Raw genomic sequence first — 15,147 nt, forward strand, 5'->3', positions numbered from 1 at the left:
ACTTTTAGCCTTTTGCAGTGTATGGACATAAGTGGAAAGGAGTTTGTGACTTTGTATGACCTTTTTAAGGAGTTGGCACAAGGTTATATGGTTACTTTGGGCTGTATTTTGCTAGCTTTTGCACATATGGAATAGCATCTTCCTCTGCAATAATCTCACCTATATAATGGTGTTAGAATCTGTCCTACCAGCTGGAGTGAGCTATTTCACACTGTATCTGAATCTGATATTGTTTCCTTTTTATCTGTTGAGATAGAGTGCTTTGCTGTGTATCCTGATATCCCATGGCTCTCTTTTTGGAGCTCTGTTCACACATCTTGATTCCATCTGTACTCTTCAAGAGGCCCGTTAGGTGGAAGATGTATCTGTCAAACACATGTAGATTCTGGACAGCAGCCCTTTACGGGTCATGCCTTGAAACATTACTAATTTGATTTCAAAGGGAGCTATTACAAAATGTCTTTTGTGTTGTTAGGCCTCAGGAGAAGGACCTCAGTTGGACACAGTAAAATGCTGCATTTGCTATAGCCATGGAGCCCCTTGTTGGAAAAGATATAAGAATCAGTCATGTCTTTGTCTTGGAGCTCGGCACCTCTTCAGGAGGAGTCCCCTGATGAGACAGGGGGACGGCTAAATGTGTGTTAAAAGGTCCAGGGGACAGAAACTTAGTGATCCACAGCATCCATCTGATGCTGTCCAAAGCTGTTGAGCAACCTCAGGAAATGAGTGGAAATCCGACTCTTGTTTGACTATCCTGAGTCCAGAAAGTGGGACGGTGGGTGCAAGAGGGTTGACATACACATCTGTGCACTCTGTGGCAGTGCTTTGAAGATCTGTGTTGTAGCCTGTGGCTTTTTATGATGCAGTCATGTGCATTTTTAAGCCTAAGAATTAGACACCTTTGTGGTTGAAGTTAAGCATGACTGTGACTCATTCAGCTGTCACTCTTACAAACTTGGTGTGAGAACCATATGTATGGGAAGAAGTAACCTAGACCCAAGATGCAAGTTCATGGATTGCAAGACAGGAGGCCAAACACTGAAACAGCATCTGACAAAAGTGAGTAATTGGTCAAAGTTTCCACTTCTATTTAGTCAAATTTCCAACATAAATTAATCTATTGTCTCAAAGTAGTGGCTTTTCCTCCTGATAAGCTGTGGATCTTCCCCCACAGCTACTTCACTATTTGCAGTTAGTTACAGTTGCTCATAGGCTGCACAATCTCTGAGCACATTAGAGCTGTACTAGTAGCCTGACTGGCATTCATAAACAGGCAACGCTTGGGTCTTAGTAATACTCTAAGTCAGTGCAGTAGTGTGCCAAAATAAAGGTCATTTCAATTTCATGTTATGTCATGCAGTTTTGAAGTGACATGTGTTTAACGAGTTTTCTCCAGTAAATGAACGATAGCAAGTATTACACTAATAGGCTTTGATGATTTGCCCACAAAAAAAAAAAAAAGCAAAATCTTTCCGAAAACATTAAACTGATATTTTACCAGAGAAAAAAAACCAAAAACCAGAACAAAGTTTCAAAATCCTGCCTCCAAGCTTCCATAATGAACAAAATTAGGCTTTTTGGCCCTTTCAGATGACGGTTTGCAGAAGTTTCACTGTAATTTATTTAAGCGTGCCCATCACTACAGAGATGGAGGCTGACCTTCTGATAGGGATAGGAGAGCATGAAGGGTGCATGTTGAGCTTGTGACAGAAGCTGTATCACAAACCTCATGACAGGACCATTAAAAGAGTGAAAAGCAGGTCCCTATGTGTATGGAGCCTATAATTGTGCATAGAAAGGTTTGGAGTAGTTTCTGTCTTCTCATACAGCAATGCCTGCTTACCTTGCCACTGTGCCTAGTATCCCAGCTGGTTGTTCCCTGTCATCTTTCTACCAGGCTATGGACTCAAACAGGCACAAACTGGAACACAGGAGGTGCCATCTGACCATCAGGAAAAACTTTTTCACAGTGAGGGTGCTCAAACACTGGCATAGGTTACCCAGAGAGGCAGCGATGTCTCCATCCTTGGAGATATTCAAAAGCCATCTGGACATCATCCTGGGCAACCTGCTTTAGGTAACCCTGCTTGAGCAGGGGGGTTGGATCAGATGACCTTCAGAGGTCTTTTCCAACCCCAACCATTCTATGACTCTGTGATTCTATGACTGCTTGATCAGGGCTGCTGACATCTTGTCGTTCAAAGGCTTAAAAGCGTTGAACAAAATCTGTTACCCAATCTTGTTCTTGGGAATGTTGCTTTTGGTGTCAGCAGTGGGTTGTGCGGCATGTTAAAAAAATTAATAGTTCCTTCAGTACAGGATAGGAGGGAGGACTGTTTGGATTCTTGGTGGTGTAGCTTTTGAGTGTGCAGGAGGGACTGCTGCATTGAGACTGCCTCTCCAGGGAGGACATGTGAGGACTATAGGAGGTAGGGTGAACACTAGTAAATGGCTGGTGGTGTAAATACTGGTAATGTACACCCTTCAGCAGTTTGCAACAAAGCCTATACCAGTTGGGTTTTACGAAAGTTGGTTTTTAATATTCTGCATAATGTTTAGTAGTCAGAGAATGAACTGTCTTTTGAGCTGGTCACACACCAAGTCTTGTCTTCTTTTTGGTGACGACTCCCAGTGAAGTCAAACTGATGGTAAACTGAGAAGTCAATAATGTATGCAAAATAAAGTGTCCAGGCCCCTGCACCCCCTGTCTGCCGCCAGCGAGCAATAGGAATAGGAAGAGATCAGGACTGGTTTCCTGGCAAAATTTGGCATTAGGCTGCAATCCTAGAACAAGGCAGCTAAAGTAATTCTAATTAATTTCCTTTGGAGACACATTTTGCTGAATGGCACTGGTGGTTTTATATAGTACTTCATCTTAGGTACATGAACTGCAAAAAGGCTGCTGCGTTGTATACAGATGCTAAATCTTTCTATGTTGTTCAGCTGATCAATTGCTTTTTTGGGTCAATGGTTATATGACATTATTTAACAGAGGACAGCTAAGTCCGTATAAATAATAATTTAAAGAGTAGAACAAGACCATGTACTTGCTGTCTTAAACAATATGTTGAAATTTAATAATATAACCATTCGGTACCACTCTAAATTGTTCTTACAACCTGTTCAACAATGTTTTACTACCACCCACTAATCATGCCAAATATAATGTGCTATTCATATTTTTTCCAGTACACAGGCACAAGCACTTGCGTGAGCTTCCATGATGATAATATTTGGCTTACAAATTATTTTAACAAATTTTGAAGTGTTTCTAGTCATATCAAATTCAATGCCAGAAGATAAACAAAATGGTTTCAGGGATATTTATGATGCTGTGCTTGTTATTAAACATAGCTTAATGCATTCATAGTAATAGGAAACTGAAGTTGTTATCTTTTGAATGCATGTGTCATGCAACTGAGAAATCTCTTAAGACAACAAAATTCTGTGTCTTTGCTACTTTTCGACTGATACAATGCCCAGCAAAGTCGGTAGAAATTCTCTTCTGAGCAGAGATAGCAGGATAGCACTGCACTTCTCTTCCTTTGTCAGAGATTTCTGTACAGCTGCGCAGATGTCCTGTCACTGTTTTTAATTGGCTCTGTTATCTGTCAGGGTAAGTTATTCTTCAGATCCCCTTTTACATTCTAGGTATGCACTGTTGTCACAGTGCCTCCGTGCCGGGTACTGCGGCTGATCAGCCCCGGGCACCGGCACTCGGATACGTGCACTCTGAAGAGGGGCTGAGATGCGCGGAATTGTGAAAGGGCTGGTGCCAGGGCTGTCAGAGCCAGTAGCCAGCCTGGCATTATGGGCTTGCGGGAAACCACCCCCTGGGACTGCAGCTGTGCTGCGGGACTGAAGACAGGTTGGATTGCAGACATATAGTAATGCTTAAAGGCTGGCTGCGCTGTCGGAGCATCATGTCTCTTGTTTCACAAGAGAATTGTATGCAGTCTTTGGGCCTTTCATGTCTTGCATGTTATCCTGAGACCCATCTCCTTTTGAAAAGACATTAAAAGGTGTCTAGCATGTGTGTGGGTAAGATTTTTTTCCTACTAGGAGAGAAATTTTTCAGACTTTGCATGCAAATTGTTGGAAAGAGGGGGCACACTGTTATATAAACTTGGAGAATGTGAAATGTGAGAGGAATGTTTTCTGTAAATGATGCATTTGTTTGAATGAGTGATCACAATCAAACAATGCATCTTAATTGTTTTCTTTTCTTTAGAATAATCTTGCAGTCCCGGAAAAAATAATATGAACACCATGAAAACAGTCTCCAAGCTTTATTGTTGTAGTGTAAGACTTTAGTGAGATTATGTGCAGACAGTTACTGGGAAAATCAAAGTTACTGCTTCCATAATAACCATGCCTTTGCCAAAACTGATACTGCATTGCATTTGCAGAGATCCTGTATCTATACAAATGGATTAAAAGACCAATGATGGGGAATTCTCTTACTTGCCTTTAAAAATATGAGTCACTGGCCAAAAAAAAGGTGTAAATTCTCTCTGTTGCTTTTGATTGATACTGTTACATAGAACTACTACTAAGTTGGCACTTTATTATGAAAGTTAATTGTGTTTTTTTGAGGAATCTCAACACTTTCTGGCCTGCATTAAATCTCTGTTGTCCTCTGGGTGCATCCTCTCTTCATTAGTGCTTCTTTTAAATTTCAAGGTGCTATATGCTGCCCCTGTCACAAATGTGTATCTCCCAGTGGAACTTCCCATGCTGGTAGGGTTGGATAAAAGGCATTGCACAGTCCTTTTGGCCTGATCTACATCTAATAAGGAGAGCAATTGTGGCATTAGGATGCATATCTTAGAAAGTAATTCAGGTGGTATTGGAGTGCTGGAGGTGTTTTTGTTACACAGGGTTGGTTTCAGTACATTATAACAGGAAAAGGCTCTACTTAGTATTCAAGGAGGGATGAACAGATTGAAAGTTATGTTTGGGATGGGCTCTTGTCGCTACTGAAAATAACTGTGGAGTCTCCAGGGAGTCTATTCAACTCTGCCAAATCTATGTTAAAAGGAAACCACGTCAATTGTACTGAAGAACTTGGATGAGTTTCACAAAACCACTTCAGTGTGACTTAGTGTTTTATCAGTTTTAAAGAGTGCTGTACCTTTTTCAGACAGGATAGAGATATGAAAAGTAAATAAACCATTCCTGTATTCAGGATGAAGAAAAAAAAGTGGACAAGGAGGAGCCTGGAAAAACATACTGTAAATGTAGGTTTTACTGCACATAATGGCACGGAGCTCCTATGCTGGGTCTGGGGACCAGCTCTCCACTGTCCTGCTCTGTGGGCTGCAAAGTGGGTGTAAAAGTCTGCTCAGAGTGACTGTGTTTCACAGTGTTTGCACAGATTTAAATACCCATTATGTGAGACAGCAAAGAATCAGACCCAGGTATGGGTTATATGCAGATACTCAGTAGACTCCGTTCTAGATGCAGGATGTTTCCCTTCTCACTGCAAACAAGATCTGCAGCCCACTCAGCAGCTGTTCCATTTCATTGTTGCATAGTTTTCTTGGCCAACATCTTTTTCCTTGTGTCTGAAAGACCACCTCTAAGATTAACCATGAAAAATTATTTTTAAGATGTCTTATTTGCCCTTGACAGAAGAACTCTCTATTGGGAGACTCTGTGTCACAAAATGGGAGCTGTGGTTCAGGCTTGTTCATGCTGTTCCTAACTTTTCGCTGCATGACTGCACTGTAGCTTGAATTGATCATGGCAAGTAAATTGAAGCTGTTAGTTCATTTAATTGTCAGTTCTGTGTCTGTGCACTAAGTCAGTCAATGATTCTTCTGAAGTGACAAGTACTACATCACATAGCTGCTCACATGGCCATTGGATGTGTATTGATGGTGCTAATGGAGTCACTGAGCCAAGCTCACATCTAGCAATGTCACGGCTCCCCAGATATTGATCGTGATGGTGATTTGTTCTGCAGCAGTGTCCTGAAAGCCCAGGCAGTATCAGAATCCAATGTACTAGTTAGTAGATAGGATAACATAGCCCCAGGGCTGAAGAGGCTACATGAAACTTGAAAGAAGACAGTAAAAGCAAACTAATGGTGTTGATGGTGATACAGGATGCACAGGCTAGCTTTACAGTCATTGACATTCAGCATCACTTGGAATACCTTAAAAATAGTGAATGTGGTAATGATTTTTAAAATACTGAACTTGACAATAATATTTTAAATAAAAAATAACTTTATAATTTACTTTGCTGGCCATTCTGAACCTAGCAAGCATAGATGATTGGGTTTTTTATGGACATGATGATAGAGGAGTTTTGATGAATGTTTGAAAGACCAGCAGCAATCCTAGAAGGTAGTCTGGGGGAAATTTTCATTTGACCTGAGTGTAGCAATGGTCCTGTTAGATCTGAAAACATCTTGTAGAAAACAGCTGTTAGGTCACTAGTCCACCTCACCATGAAGACAGGCTTTCTCTTAACTGTATTCTGTCTAGAGATGTGTTTTCATGTTATTTTGAAAGCTAGCATTAATTTTACCCTATTTTGCCTCCTTTCCACCTCTGATGCTGCTGTAGATAATCACTCTGCCTCTTGGATGTTTTGCAGCCTATCAGCATTTGTAAACTCACCACTTCTGATCACTGGCAACGTCAGCTATATCTGAACTGGTGACATAGGGATGAAAAGCTGTGTATTCCATTACTGACCTTTTGAGAAATACATTACCCTTCTCTGCCTCCTTTGCATCTAAAGAAAATTATTTTTCTTTATAGGCTCTTTTTCTTCCAAGATTGCTGTCTCTTTGTCAAGCACTTTCCTTAAAAATGTCTTTGAGACCTATCCTAGGGAGCATAATGATCATCTTCATCAAAGAGCAAGAAAGCAGAACAACCTGTAGCATCAGAGAATTATTCCTCACATGTACAATTGGATAAGATGGGATTGATGTGACATCTGAGAATAACTCATTTCTTTTGGAGCAGAGGCATTTGGTAGTTATTTGTGTTGATAACCATTCCATCATTCTAAGAATTCTTCTAGAAAACAGGGTTCTGTGTATAAACTAAAAACTTCACATTTCTAGGGGGGAGGTCAGTGATGATACTTGCTGTTGTACAAATGATCTGGGATGATGATAAGTAGTTTGCAACCACCTGACACTGTGTGACCCAGCTAGAGAAAGGTGCCTGGGGTGTATTGGGGAGAAATGACACAGTTGCATATTTATTGTCCTGAGATCAACTGCGGGGCCACGAACAAGAATTAGTTCTTTCTGAGAATGAAAAAGGAAAAAAAAAAGGTGTATCCCATTGGGGTCCACTGGAGGAACACTTAGCTAATGAAGGTGCTAAGCCTATTGAAATGTTCAGAGTAAGTCCCTTTCCCTATTGCTTACTGTGCTGAAGCAAGACCATTATAGGACTGAAGCAGTGTATCTATGGGAACGTAGAACTCAACTTAAAAATTTAAAGCTCTTAAGAAAACAATTGCTTTTTTTTTTACTTTTTAAATAATTTTGTAAGTAGTATTTGCAGAACTTTTTAACAAATGGTCTAAAAATAGTACTTTATTAATGTACCTAAGAAACAATAGGTATGTTTTTGTACTCAGGCAGGATGTTACTTTAATGAGTAAATCTGGCTCTCACAAATCAGTATTATTTTGTAAGAATGAGGACTGATAATGTGCATAAGTGTTTTCAAGATCACATTCCACTCTGCATTGGAAATTTCTCACAGTTAATGGTTCCTCCAGCTAGTCATTTAATGCTAGGAAAGCCCTCCTTATTGATTATTATTGCATATTAATGGATCTATCAGATATTTATTTTGCAAGTTTCTTGGTTAAATTTTCTTTATTGATTTCTCCCAGGGGTAAATGAGCTGCAGAAGTGGAAATAAGCAGTCCTCTTCTTCTAGGTCTAGATATTTAAATGTATTTTCAAAGTATCAGATCTATTACAGGAGCATTTGGGGCAGGCATTTCCATTCTAATCACATAATGGATTGCAAGACTTTTTATTATATAAATATGAACTCAGAAAATAGTTGGATGGACCATGTGAAGAATACTAGCATGTAAGGAGTCACAGGGGGCAAATTTCCAGTAGAATTCTAGATACCTGTCTTTAGCACTGTCTGTGAAGAAGTCAAAGCTGTGTATGGAAATCAAACTGGACATTTCCAGCTACTGCAGTTGTGCATGCAAATGGAAATTTAGCAGGCATAAGTTTAGTAGTCCCCTTTAAATTGGTCATGCCAGTTTCTGAGAGGTGATTGGATGAGTTTATCAGTGTTCCAGATATAGCTTATAATTGCTGCTTCACATTATAAACAAAGCCATTAGCTGAAACATATCTACATTTACTGAAATGAATTTAATTCATTGAAGACATTGGGGCACATTTAATGCCCTTTTGCTTTGTGTAAAGACAACAATAAATCTTGCACATTTGCTAATATTTAAATCAAGCTTCAACGTTAACCCAAATGACTACTTTGATGGAGGAGCAGGCTTTATGCTTTCAACTAAAAATCTCTTTTTTTACATAAACATTTTTTATTGCAGGTTTATTTTTGATAGGACCTTGTATAAAGACATTGCCTTCAGGAAGAAACATTGGAATTTTAGGGTTATTTGAAATGAATGTATAAGGATATGTTATATGTCATGACTATGCTGCCTCACATGCCATTGAATAAAAAGGACTTGAAATACTGCTGGCCCAAACCTGCAATAAAACTCTCTAATATTTCAGTGGACATGGTTGCATGTGAAGATACTTCAGAATGAAGCTTATAATCCTGGACTACTTTTCATGAGAGGCTGAATATATGAAGATACTTCATAAAACAAATCGTAATAGAGGACTTGTAACAGTGCATGGAGTTACATGCTTTGCAGGGTTGCTTTTGTGGCAGCACAAGGCTACACAGCAAGATGTAATTTAACCTTATGCATATGTACCAGGATTTGCATAATTGCACTCTACTGCGGTTAAAACCAATGGTAAAACTAACCTGTGGATCAAACAATAACTGCAATGAGGGAGGATGTTCGTGCAGTGATTTGGTACCTTGTCCTGTGATAAGATAAAATATCAGATGGACAATATTTGCAGAGTTACCATCTCTTCTCATGGCTCCGTCATATTTGGGTTACAAATCCAAGAAATTTAAACTTGAGGTAACAAATATTGGCATTAAAGATTAGGTGTTTGCTTCTCAGTAATTATGAGTCTTTTTTTTTTTTTCTCTCACAATAAAGTCTAGTTTTGAACTGCTGGAGAGTTAAAACAGTTGTTCAGAATGTTTGAATTCACTAAATTCTTTTTTGGAAGCACTTATTGGAATCACTAGTTTTTACACAATCAGTCACTATAAATTCAAAACAGGTTCTAAAAATCAGGCTAGTCATTACCTAGCAAGAACCGTTACAACTGATTATCTTTATGCCCACACTACGAACTTGAGAAGCCTACTTTTCATTCAAATACTTTTCTATGAATTTTCAAACAATGGACACAATAATTCAAGGCTTGCTGCCTTCATCTGAAAGTTAATTTGGATGAAAGTAAGGTTTGCATTTAAAGTGCAAAAGCTCTTCCTGCATAAGTGCACGTGTGGACAGTTCTAATTCAGGAATCAAAATGTCTTCTTGTTTCACTTAATCTACTTTGAAAATAGAAGTGTTTAGCTTAATCCTTCATTGAACTGGAACAGGTCCACTTATTCCAGTCCACCTGTGAGTTATGTTGGAAAGGGAGTAGCTTGTCTGAATAACTACGATTCATTTCAGAAATATTTTTTTCCAACTACTTAGGTCTGAGCCTGATCTCCGTTGACACGCATTGCAGCCTTCCAAATCTCAAGTCTAAATTTTGCAACCATCTCATCAAATAACAGAGTCCATTTTAAATGCTTGGAAGACTGGACTCCAAAACTGAATCTAAGCTGTATTGAGTATTTGTGACAGAAATGTAACTTAGATTTTGTGGCTTTTACCAATCTCAAACTACAATTAATTCTTTGTTGTTCTTTAACAGTAAAAATGGCAGTGATGATGGTCATTAATTGAACAAATTAAATCATTAATTGTTTTGGTACAGAAGAAATCAAAGTACTTGCACAAATCCCATCAATCTCAGTTAAATGGTGCCATGACTTAGGAGTAATTCCCTGAATCAGGACTTAAGGCTGTCAGCTCTAAGGAGCAAGTCTTGTTATCTCTGTCTGAACTGTGCTTAACCAGCTAGAACTGTTATATGGTTGAGAACTTGAGACACAATTGTAAAATATTATATAAACATCTTTTGGACACTTCAATGGATTTTGAGAGTTAAAAAAAAATCCTTGCACTTAGTCTCTTGGGGGACGCAAGTCATTATTTTTTTTTTGTTTGTTTGTTTTTGTTTTCTTAAATGAGAATTTAAGCTCCATATGCAGTTTGTAGAATGGCTGATGTGCATACCTGGGTTACTCCGAAAGTCAAATACTCTGTATATTGGACACTTTAAGCTGCTGTCCTTAAGTTCCAAATCATTAGCTTAGCAAATGGGAGCTTAAATATAAGCATAGTCAATGGGGAGGAAAAAAGTCCACTGCATAGTATGTCTAGCGATAGAAAAAGCTACAGAATGCGAACATAAATTTTTAATTCAACATTCCTTAATTTAAAAAAACCACACCATGATCAATCCCCTCCCCCCCGACAAGCTTGCAAAACTAGGTCTGAATTCCCAGTGGGAATAATGAGCAACAGCAAGAGTGAATGCTGGGAGAGAAGAATGCAATTGTATTAGGCTCCATCACAATGGGAGGTAAACCCAAATCATTTATAAAAGGTAAATGCTGGCAGAACACAGGGAGCTCAGAGCACCACACTGCAGGTGTGATTTATGAGGCTGGGGACTGGCTATAAATCAAACCCTTTTGTTTTAAATAGTACTGCTTCAACGCAGGAGATCAGTTTACATGTAGAGGAAATGATGAAAAAAATGCAGTACATTGCATCCCAAGAATATTAGAAAATCAGCTTTACAATGCGACTATCAGGACCATGTTCAGACAATGGATATCTGATGCTCAATTTAACGAATGCTCCCACTGCTTGAACAGAGTGCCCTAATCTAGCAACTCAAGTTTGTTTCAAATGTATTAATTATGGGATCTATTTTGTGAGACCAGCTGTTAAAATCATTGCGCTTATGATCAGGAATGCATTGGCTATTCCTGTTAACTAGCTAGAGGTGTCCTTTTATGCCAGCAAAGGCTCTGCCTGTTTCTATGTTATCCGTGTTTTTCCTTAACTATAAAGGTTTATGGGTCTCATTATCTAGTGGCCTTGTCCTGTGGAAATGGGTAGATAAAACACTTAATTCCTAAGGATTCAAATAAAGAGTAGGCATCCTGGAAAGTTCTGCACGATTACAGGAAAATACACACTTCTGCCAAAGAAAAGTGCTTTTCTCCCTCTATTGGTTGTATAATTATCAAATGGAAGAGATTTTAAAGGTAACGAACAAAATGATTTCTTCCGCTCTGCTTTACAGATCTGCCAGGGCTTATCTTGGCTGCATATTTTGCATTCATTTTGCATGCATACCACTAGAGCAAAATATATGCCTGAAACCACGCTGTGTCCTGCAACGTGGGCCAGAGAAGCACTTAAAAAAGCTGAGAGGACAAAAGGCCTACATAAAGGGAGGTACAGCAGTTATATCAGTGTTCAAAGAAATTTATAATGAAACAAAAGCTGAGTGCATTGCACTTATGTGTATCCTAGTCATTTGATGTAATGGTCTTACATCAGTAATCATTTAGCTATGTGAATGTAAGAAGTTGCCTTTAATTCACTGATAAGCAGAGTGCCTTTATGTCAGCAAGGAGCCAAGAGACATCTTGTATTGCAGTGCTTTATTACTTTCCAAGAGTCCAAAATGCAAACACTACAGAAACACATGAGCACAACTTCCAGGATCTTTCTGAGGCTCTGATATTGATATAGCCAGCATCAGCTATTGCTGGAGGCGTAAATATCAATTGCTAGCATGAGGAAAGTATCATTTCACTGAAATAATTGATTTTTTTTCTAACTTATTGTTATAAAAACACATCTAGTGCCATAAATTTATGGGGCACTCTATAAATGTAAAGACATATTCCCTGCTCAGTAGAGCTTGCAGCCTAAATTAGACCAATATATGAAAAGGATATATTGATGGTGAACAGAGAGAAGAAAGAAGTGACTGAAATTGCTTTTACCAATTTCTTGAATCTGACCAGGTTTCCACCTGATATTGGGCCAGACTTTTAAAAGTATTTGGGCTTCTGTTTTCCAAAGATTAGCGTGCTTAAGTGTCTTGAAGTATACAGTCATTTTACACGTAAAATCTAATGCACCTCAAAAAGCACATTATGTGGGAGAGGAGTAAAGATGGCTTTGTGCCTTATGAATCTTATGTTGTTGTGGACACTAGTCAATTTAGATAGATAGCCTTGAAAGGGTCTGCCCAAGTCGTGTAGTCCTCTCAGGCTGAAGTGCCATCTGTAATCTTTATAACACTTTTTTTTAACTGGATTCCTGAAAACTCTTTCCATCTTAGGTTTTTTTCTAGGCCAACATTTTGTCTCCTTTCTTTGTCTGTTGTGCCCTGTGAGAGAAATACTTTTGTGGGCCAGAAGTAGTGTTTTAAAACTCATTTTTGCAAACTCTTCTGCCTTTTACACAAATAAAGATGTCACTCAAGGGATCTTGTTGCAACAGTTGAGGAAAAAACATAATTAAAGCTAATTTAAACATTGAATTTCTTTGCCATCATAAAGGTTAAATACATGGGAAAGCAAAAGAACATTTATATAGCAGAAGCAATAATGAAGGGTTTACATCTGCAGCCTCCATGAGCAGTGGGGGTTGTGGCTTTTCCTATGTACAGTCATCAGGAATAGCTGGTAATTACCAAGTTCAAAGCCTATTGTCTCCTCCAAAAAGCCGACTTGTTTTTTCGGGGTTGTTTCAGAATGACGTGACGTCTGATGGCTCTATTCCTTTTATAGGTCTTCTTGATACGCATCGAATCCTGACCTGGGCTGGAAAGTAATTTTTGTGAACATATTTACAGAATGATGTGTAACAGATCCAGCAAAGGCTGAAGGCTGGTAATAGTGACTGATGTAGTACCATGGAGAAAAGAAACCTGAACACTGCTCTCCAAGGAGGCTGAGCGAGGAGTGAGGTAATAACGGGTTTCACTGCTCAGTCGGGGTTTACAGGAGAGGTGATTTTGGTCCTCAAACTGTGCTCAGAGGACAGGAGGCAGCGTGTATTTTACATGTATGCAGTAGGTGATAGGGTAGACTTGTTCAGTGATCTAGGAGGCTTTGTGCTACAAACAAAGGTCTCCTGCAAAGCTGATGAATATTTTTTCCTATTGCAGGGCTGATATGTTGAATGCCTCCCTGCAAATCTTGAATCCAGCCTTGCCATGGTTTGCTCGCTCGTTAAGCCAATGGGTATTGCACCGAGGTAAAACCACAGGAGAATTTTTTGTATTCTGTAGCTGACAAAGGGAATGTCCTGAATTTATTCTAATGGCATGGTTTTACCTTCAGGTAGGTGTTGGCATGTGCAAACTATTTCAAAATGTCTGCTGCAATGACTGCAAGCATGAAATGGTCCATAGGAGGTTACATATGCAAGCACACTGTCTGTGGGCAGGGTGTATAAAGAGGATGATTCATGAACTTTGCTTCTTAAACCATAACCTTCCACATAGGAAGCTCAAGTAGGTCACATACTGAGGGGAGCCAGGAAACACACATATGTGCGTGATGCAAATCTGATAGCCTGTCTAGTAACCGGGAGTGGCCAACAGACGTGCATCCCAGTTTGTCAGATGTGTTTATACATTTTCTGAGATGTTACAGATATAAAGTGTATATCAGAGCTTAGACTCTGACCTTAAAAAGTAGATGTCTTCTAAGATTGTATTCAACTTCCTTGTGATAAGAATTAGCTTTCCAACTTAATCAGCATTTGTGACTTGATTCAGCAGAGCACTGAAGATGCACTTACGGCAATCTCCATTCAGCAAAATTTTTAACCTTAAATGCGTGCTCTAAGAACAGAGCTTAAAATTAAGTGTGGGTTTACATGCTTCACAAAACTGGGTTTTGACTTTGAGCCTCTGGATGGGAAAATTAGTCATGAATGTTTGGTTCATAGTGTGAGATTTCTCCCTTTTTACTCAGGAGGGGACTGGCACAGGAGGTGTCACTGGAAACCACAACTACTGGTGAACAGTTAGCAGGAGATTTTAGAACCCCCTTTATAACAGCTAAACATGTGAGTAGGTATAAAATAAGCAGAAGTAGTTTTTTTAACATTTGGATATTAAAAAAAGAAAAATTTTTGGAAGACTGACATTTCAATTTCAAAATTAAGTAAAAAATTTGTAATTCAGAAAAATTTTGCAGTCATCTGTAGCCCTCAGGGTCCATATGCCTGCAGGCAGACGTTCTCTTTCTAAGTCACTTTTCCAAGGTCCTGGGTTTGTAAACATGTAAAATAAATGAACAAATAAACACACACACGTGTTTTGATATGCTCCACCATTCCTCTGATATTGCCCTGTAGGATACAATACAGACATGAGGAATCAGAATAAAGGGATCAGGAATATCAGGGATAAAGACTTGCTTTTATTCCTTGTCAGGAATAAAGATGTAAGAATAAGTGCTTTGGAGGATGCCCTGTTACTAGACGCTAATGCATGTGAGGAATGCTATCTTCAGCTGCACTGCTAGTGGAGTTCTGCAAAGTCCACTCCACAAAGACATTTGTAGTCTGAACATGGAACCTCTCTTGCTTCAACGCGCCACTGGCAGCAGCAGTATCTCATTTCCTCCTCTGCTGTCTGCAGACCAGAAACATCACTATCTCCCAGCCATGGCAAACTGAGGAACCCAATCATCCTTATCTGCTCTCAAAAATGCACCGTGAGGAATGTCCCAGAAATGGTAACTTCCTGATGTGACTCACATGCTCCATCCTAATGTCTGTGGATGTCACCTGAATTTTTAAGTATTGATATGCTTTTTTTAGCATTGATATGAAAGATGTTCTCTTACAAAAGGAGTTCATTAGTTG

At 39.1% G+C, this 15,147-nt stretch overlaps 1 long non-coding RNA gene across 1 annotated transcript; it reads left to right on the forward strand.

Annotated features, from left to right (window-relative positions):
• The first annotated feature begins 985 nt into the window (after nucleotides 1–985).
• On the forward strand, nucleotides 986–13,724 carry LOC104831254. The gene is made up of 3 exons (XR_774286.1): nucleotides 986–1,059; nucleotides 13,056–13,234; nucleotides 13,436–13,724. It is a non-coding gene; the product is annotated as an uncharacterized LOC104831254 (long non-coding RNA).
• Nucleotides 13,725–15,147: the final 1,423 nt, after the last annotated feature.

Source organism: Haliaeetus leucocephalus, unplaced genomic scaffold, assembly GCF_000737465.1.
Source record: "Haliaeetus leucocephalus isolate CR32 unplaced genomic scaffold, Haliaeetus_leucocephalus-4.0 Scaffold217, whole genome shotgun sequence".
Taxonomy (NCBI): Eukaryota; Metazoa; Chordata; class Aves; order Accipitriformes; family Accipitridae; genus Haliaeetus; species Haliaeetus leucocephalus.